Source organism: Grampus griseus, assembly GCF_964374135.1.
Source record: "Grampus griseus genome assembly, chromosome: 12".
Classification (NCBI taxonomy): Eukaryota; Metazoa; Chordata; class Mammalia; order Artiodactyla; family Delphinidae; genus Grampus; species Grampus griseus.
In genome coordinates, this window is record NC_139006.1 from 37,656,630 (window position 1) to 37,664,870 (window position 8,241).

Below are 8,241 nucleotides of genomic sequence, written 5' to 3' on the forward strand. Positions count from 1 at the left end.
ATTCCTCTTTAAGTTTCACGATTAATTTGCAAAATTCTGTCTAAATAGCTACATTGTTCCTGGCCCGTTAGGCATTAGCTGCAGGATTTAAGTTTAACAATTCATAGCAAAGCATTAAAAAGGAAATGTGAAAAATGTGTATGTGACTGCAAATATAAAGGAAATAGTCAAGATTTGAGCTGAACCAAAGATAAAAGTCCTTGTGTTTAAACTAAATCTTCTAAATATTCTGTATTAGCAAAACATAGATCCTATAGCAGATGGAAGCTAAAAAATGGAAATGTCTGGGTAAACATGTTATGTTTATTTCAAATAATCACAACAACAGAAACCATACTAAATACATGTATGCTGTGTACAGAGGTGCATTGAGTGAGGGACAACACGTCAGAGCCGGACAGTGGGAAAAACTACCAGGCTTGGCCCAAAGAATGTGGGATTTAACTCAAGCCAGATCATTTAATACCAAATTATCTTAACTGAGTTTCAGTTTTTAAAAAGTACAGGACTTCCCTGGTGGCATAGTGGTTAAGAATCCACCTGCCAATGCAGGGGACATGGATCCGAGCCCTGATCCAGGAAGATCCCACATGCTGCAGAGCAGCTAAGCCCGTGTGCCACAACTACTGACCCTGCTCTCTAGAACCCGTGAGCCACAACTCCTGAGCCCATGAGCCGAAACTGCTGAGCCCGTGTGCCACAACTACTGAAGCCCATATGCCTAGAGCCTGTGCACTGCAACGAGAGAAGCCACCTCAATGAGAAGCCCATGCACTGCAACCAAGAGTAGCCCCCGCTCGCCACAACTTAGAGAAAGCACACATGCAGTAAGGAAGACCCAACGCAGCCAAAAATAAATAAATAAATATTTTAAAAAAAGGATCCACCTGCCACTGCAGGGAACACGGGTTCGCTCCCTTGTCCAGGAAGATCCCACATGCCACGGAGCAACTAAGCCCATGCGCCACAACTACAGAGCCCACACACCATAACTACTGAGCCCATGCACTGCAACTACTGAAGCCCGCATACCTAGAGCCTGTGCTCCGCTACAAGAGAAGCCACTGCAAAGAGAAAGAAACCCATGCACCACAATGAAGAATAGCCCCCTGGGCTTCCCTGGTGGCGCAGTGGTTGAGAGTCCGCCTGCCAATGCAGGGGACAAGGGTTCGTGCCCCGGTCCAGGAAATCCCACATGCCACGGAGCGGCTAGGCCCATGAGCCATGGCCACTGAGAAAGCCCAACTCATTTATGATAAAAACTCTCCAGAAAGTAGGCATAGAGGGAACTTACCTCAACATAATAAAGGCCATATATGACAAACCCACAGCCAGCATCGTTCTCAATGGTGAAAAACTGAAACAATTTCCTCTAAGATCAGGAACAAGACAAGGCTGCCCACTCTCACCACTATTATTCAACATAGTTTTGGAAGTTTTAGCCACAGCAATCAGAGAAGAAAAAGAAATAAAAGGAATCCAAATCGGAAAAGAAGAAATAAAGCTGTCACTGTTTGCAGATGACATGACACTATACATAGAGAATCCTAAAAATGCTACCAGAAAACTACTAGAGCTAATCAGTGAATTTGGTAAAGTAGCGGGATACAAAATTAATGCACAGAAACCTCTTGCATTCCTATACACTAATGATGAAAAATATGAAAGAGAAATTAAGGAAACACTCCCATTTACCATTGCAACAAAAAGAATAAAATACCTAGGAATAAAGCTACCTAAGGAAACAAAAGACCTGTATACAGAAAACTATAAGACACTGATGAAAGAATTTAAAGATGTTACAAACAGATGGAGAGATATACGATGTTCTTGGATTGGAAGACTCAACATTGTGAAAAGGACTATACTACCCAAAGCAATCTACAGATTCAATGCAATCCCTGTCAAACTACCAATGACATTTTTCACAGAACTAGAACAAAAAATTTCACAATTTGCATTGACACACAAAAGGCCCCGAATAGCCAAAGCAATCTTGAGAAAGAAAAACAGAGCTGAAGGAATCAGGCTCCCTGACTTTAGACTATACTCCAAAGCTACAGTAATCAAGACAGTATGGTACTGGCATAAAAACAGAAATATAGATCAATGGAACAGGATAGAAAGCCCAGAGATAAACCCATGCACATATGGTCAGAGATAAACCCACGCACATATGGTCACCTTATCTTTGATAAAGGAGGCAAGAATATACAAAGGAGAAAAGACAGCCTCTTCAGTAAGTGGTGCTGGGAAAACTGGACAGCTACATGTAAAAGAATGAAATTAGAACACTCCCTAACACCATACACAAAAATAAACTCAAAATAGATTAAAGACCTAAATGTAAGGACAGACACTATAAAACTCTTAGAGGAAAACATAGGCAGAACACTCAATGACATAAATCACAGCAAGATCCTTTTTGACCCACCTCCTAGAGAAATGGAAATAAAAACAAAAATAAACAAATGGGACCTAATGAAACTTAAAAGCTTTTGCACAACAAAGGAAACCATAAACAAGACGAAAAGACAACCCTCAGAATGGGAGAAAATATTTGCAAACGAAGCAACTGCAAAGGATTAATCTCCAAAATATACAAGCAGCTCATGCAGCTCAATATCAAAAAAACAAACAACCCAATCCAAAAATGGGCAGAAGATCTAAATAGACATTTCTCTTAAGAAGATATACAGATTGCCAACAAACACATGAAAGGATGCTCAACATCATTAACCATTAGAGAAATACAAATCAAAACTACAATGAGGTATCACCTCACACCAGTCAGAATGGCCATCATCAAAAAATCCACAAACAATAAATGCTGGAGAGGGTGTGGAGAAAAAGGAACCCTCTTGCATTGTTGGTGGGAATGTAAATTGATACAGCCACTATGGAGAACAGTATGGAGGTTCCTTAAAAAACTAAAACTAGAACTACCATACGACCCAGCAATCCCACTACTGGGCATATACCCTGAGAAAACCATAATTCAAAAAGAGTCATGTACCACAATGTTCATTGCAGCACTATTTACAATAGCCAGGACATGGAAGCAACCTAAGTGTCCATCGACAGATGAATGGATAAAGAAGATGTGGCACATATATACAATGGAATATTACACAGCCGTAAAAAGAGACAAAATTGAGTTATTTGCAGTGAGGTGGATAGACCTAGAGTCTCATACAGAGTGAAGTAAATCAGAAAGAGAAAAACAAATACTGTATGCTAACACATATATATGGAATCTTAAAATAAAATAAAAGGTTCTGAAGAACCTAGGGACAGGACAGGAATAAAGACACAGATGTAGAGAAGGGACTTGAGGACACGGGGAGGGGGGAAGGGTAAGCTGGGATGAAGTGAGAGAGTAGCAATGACATATATACACTGCCAAATGTAAAATAGATAGCTAGTGGGAAGCAGCTGCAGTGCATGGGGAGATCAGCTCGGTGCTTTGTGACCACCTAGAGGGGTGAGATAGGGAGGGTGGGAGGGAGATGCATGAGGGAGGGGGTATGGGAACATATGTATACATATAGCTGATTCACTTTGTTATACGGCAGAAACGAACACAACATTGTAAAGCAATTGTACTTCAATAAAGATGTTAAAAAAAAAAAAAGAGAGAAAGCCCATGTGCAGCAACAAAGACCCAACGCAGCCAAAAATAAATAAATAAATAATTTAAAATAAAATAAGATAAAAAGTAGAGTAGGGACTTCCCTGGTGGTTCAGTGGTTAAGACTCTGGGCTCCTAATGAAGGGGTTGGGGCATCTGGGTTCGATCCCTGGTGAGGGAAATAGATCCTGCATGCAGCAATGAAGACACAGCGTGCTGAAACTAAGACACAGTGCAGCCAAATAAATAAATAAATACATTTTAAAAAAGAAAATAAAAAGTGGAGTAATCTCACAAACTGTGGTGAAGACCATTTAAATCAGTATATAAATCAGGGCAAAAGTCTAGTAAAAACAAGCACTTAACAAATGATGGTTTCCAATTTTTATTGCCAAGAGATTGGAGTCATCTTGAGAAGCTGGGACTGTGTCAAAATAACGTTGTGTTTGTTGCATTAGTAGAAGAGTGAGTATGTGTATGTGTCACAGGATACAGCTATCATCAAGAAGAAATAAGATAGGAAGACAGAACTTGACCTTTGCTGTTACTGTTTTCATTGCATTGACTTCAGTGCATCATCTAAATTCTGCTTCTTATTTCTCAGGCTTCTTATGATCTTTTGCCTTCCTGGGGAGCTAATTAGAACAATTCTGATCTGAGGAAGAATACTAGATATTTTTGTGGCCAAATTCAACTGAGCTAAAGTTGAACAACTCGTTATTTCAATAGAATGTAGCAAAGGAATTATAGGAGCTTTATTCTTAGGGGAAGATTCTTTATTGCAGAAACACCTTTGTTTGTTTGTTTTGTTTTGTTTTTAATTAATTTATTTAGTTTTGGCTGTGTTGGGTCTTTGTTGCTGCGTGCGGGCTTTCTCTAGTTGTGGTGAGTGGGGGCCGCTCTTCATTGCGGTGCACGTGCCTCCCATCGCAATGGCTTCTCTTGTTGTGGAGCATGGGCTCTAGGCGCGCAGGCTCCAGTAGTTGTGGCGCACAGGCTCAGTAGTTGTGGCACATGGGCCCAGCTGCTCCACAGCACGTGGGATCCTCCCGGACCAGGGATCGAACCCGTGTCCCCTGCACCGGCAGGTGGATTCCCAACCACTGCGCCACCAGGGAAGTCCCTGTTTTGTTTGTTTTAAAGTGAAAAGTTTCTACTACTCAGCCAAAATCTTGGGATCTGCAAAGGGCATTAAGAAGTGAGTTGATGGTCTGAACTGATGTGTTGATACTCCCTCCCCCACTCTTTTTAATGATTTCTCAGATGAGGTTAATTTAATATCAAGGAAACTTATTTTTTCTAAACCAATATTCACCAAAAATACAAAACCAATACTCACCAAAAATACAAAATTCTATAATATTAAGTGGAGAAGGGCTATGGGATTGTAGGTCAATTTAAAACTTTAAAAAAAATTTATTGCCAGAATTCTAGATAGAATGATATAGTGGTTAAAAGTGGCAGCTTTAAAATTAAGCTACTTGGGTTCAATTACCAGCTCTATCACTTCTAGCTGTATGTTTTTGTCTTATTAACTTCTCTTTCCCGCATTTTCTTTGCCTATAAAATGGGAATGATCATAATGATTATACTGCTTCATTGTTTGCAGTAAGGATTGGAGATTTTGCTGCTACCAAATTGAACAGTGTAAACTGACAGAATTTTATAAGAGGGAGATTACAAATCAGCTAACTTTTTATTGTAACCAACAGTGAAAAAAAAACATATTTTACATCATGACTCCTTATGTATTCGCATATAAGGGAAATAAGAGTTTGGCAAAATAATACTTCTTATATGCAATACACTCAGATATTTGTTTCTTTTTCTTTTTTTTTTAAGATGCTGGTTGCCCTCCACTAAATTGATTTTGCCACTCACTAAGGATTGCAAACCACGGTGTAAAAAGCATTGCTCTAATAAAACCCCTTCACTTTACAGTGGAAAAACTGAAGTCTTAAGGACCTGGGAAACTTACTTAAGATTATATAGCTAAGAAACGTGATACATCACATTAATAGAATGAAGGATAAAAATTATATAATCTTCTCAATAGATGCAGAAAAAACATTTGACAAAATTCAACACCCCTTCATGATCAAAGCTCTCAAGAAATTGAGTGTAGAAGGAACATAGTTCACATAATATAAACTATATCTAAGAAACTCATAGCTAACATCACACTCAATAGTGAAAAGCAAAAAGCTTTTCCTATAAAATCAGGAATGAGACAAAAGTGCCCATTCTCACAATTCCTATTCAACCTAGTCCTGGAACTCCTAGTCAGAACAATCAGGCAAGAAAAAGAGATAAATGTAATCCTAGTGGAAAGAAGAGAATAGTGGGACAACTGACTATCCATTTAGAAAAAAAAAGAAAAATAAGATTGCTACTTCATGTCCTACAACATCAATCATATTCAAACGGACTAAATTTTTTAATGCAAAAAAATCACAAAAATACTAGGAAAAAATATATAAATAATTTTAGGTTGGAAAGGAAATTTTAAGACTGGGATTTAAAAGAAACCAAAAAGGAAGAGATTGATAAATGGAATAAAATATTTCTCAAGTTCTCTGTATTAAAAGAAAACCTACAAATAAAGTTAAATGGCACATGAAAACTTGGGGGAAATGTTGCCGTCGTTTATGAAAAATGAAGAATTCAAAATCTCAAAATAGGACACTTACAAATTCATAAAGACAATCACACCTAATTGCAAAGTTGGTAAAGGACAATTCACAAAATTAGAAATATGAATGGCCAATAAATTTACACAAAATCTTCAAGAGAAATTTTTCTTTCTCCAAATGGATAGTCAGTTGTCCCAGTATCCTACTCTTTCCATTGCAAATTACATAATGGCATTGATTTCCCTACATTTATGTACTTTATACTTATTTCTTTGATCTATGTAGCATAAATGGTGTTTGATGTGCTAACTAACCTTATTGTGGTAATCATTTCACAATATATACGGGTATCAAAATCATCACCTTGCAAGCCTTAAACTTACACATTGTTATGTGTCAATTATACCTCAGTAAAGCTGGGGAAAAAAGATTACATAGTTACAGAAGGGAATAAAATTCTGGAACCAGAATTTTCTTTTAATCAAGATACAATTTACATGACACAGAATTCACCCTTTAAAGTGTACAATTCAGTGGTTTTTAGTTTATTCACAAAGTTGTGCAACCATTACCACTATCCGATTCCAGGATACTTTCTTCACCCCTAAAGAAACCCCATGTCCAGGACTTCCCTGGTGGCACAGTGGTTAGGAATCTACCTGTCAACGCAGGGGACGCAGGTTCAATCCCTGGTCCAGGAAGATCCCACATGCCGTGGAGCAACTAAGCCCGTGTACCACAACTGCTGAAGCCCGCGCACCTAGAGCCTGTGCTCCGCAACAAGAGAAGCCACCGAAATGAGAAGCCCGCGCACCGCAAAGAAGAATAGGCCCCACTCTCCACAACTAGAGAGAGCCCGCGTGCAGCAACGAAGACCCAACACAGTCATAAATAAATAAATAATTGATTTTTAAAAAGTGAAAAGACAATCTACAGAATGGGAGAACATTCCTGCAAATCATTATGTCTCATAAGGCCCTTGTATCCAGAATGTACAAAAAATAATTACAGCTCAATAATAAAAATAAATGACAAACAAATTTAAAAAAAAAAAGAAAAGAAACCCCATATCCACTAGCAGTTGGACCAGAATTAGTATTTATTCCCAGTCCAAACATCTTTCCACTGTCATAGCTTTCTATCTTAAGGAACGTAAAGCTTAATAAGTGTTTATATGTCTAAATGACCAAACTTATCAAATACTTCCTGGGACTTTACGTAATTCTGTGCTATTTACCATCTCAAGCTTTTATATAAATTTCTGTATTCTTTGGGAGGTTTCTGGCTTTCTTGTTTTGTTTTTTGCTTTCTACCAGGTTCTTGAGGGTACATGACAAACACTTAGGAACTAATCCTATGTACTCTAAACAGACTCAGGAAATGCTTTGTTCTTTGGATGTATAGCTCATCATCTCAAAGGAAATGAGACTGGTGATTTTTAAAGAGAATATGTGAGGCTTGGAGACTTTGACAAAAGGAGGAATTTTTTTTTTCTGTTTCAAGGTTTTCAAATAAAATCCACAACTAGACAATAGGTCCTTAAGAGGGCTAAGGAAAATCTAAATATTTTCCTGAGCAGAAGTTCAAATAAATTTTAAAAGGGCCTTACTATAATATAAACAGAATTTCCAGTCTGGTTTTCAAAACAAAACATCCATTCCTTGGTCTCCAGCTCTGCTTCTATTTTAACTTGTTGGAATTAATTTTACGTGAAATGAGCATGAGTGCCAATTTTCTATTTTATGCCAAAATTACCAGGTGTCCAAAAAAAAAAATCTCTACTTTGAAGTTAGTCACATTTGGATTATTTAAATAGCATGCTCTTTAGTGTGAGTCATTGTACACTCTTTGATTCTTCAGTGCATGGCTGTTGATTCTTTAGTAAACATGCTTTCAAATATTCAGAAGGACATAGGCCCACAGGAATTAATGACCAGAACTCAGGGCTCAAAAATTTGAAATGGTTGTAGAGTAGTC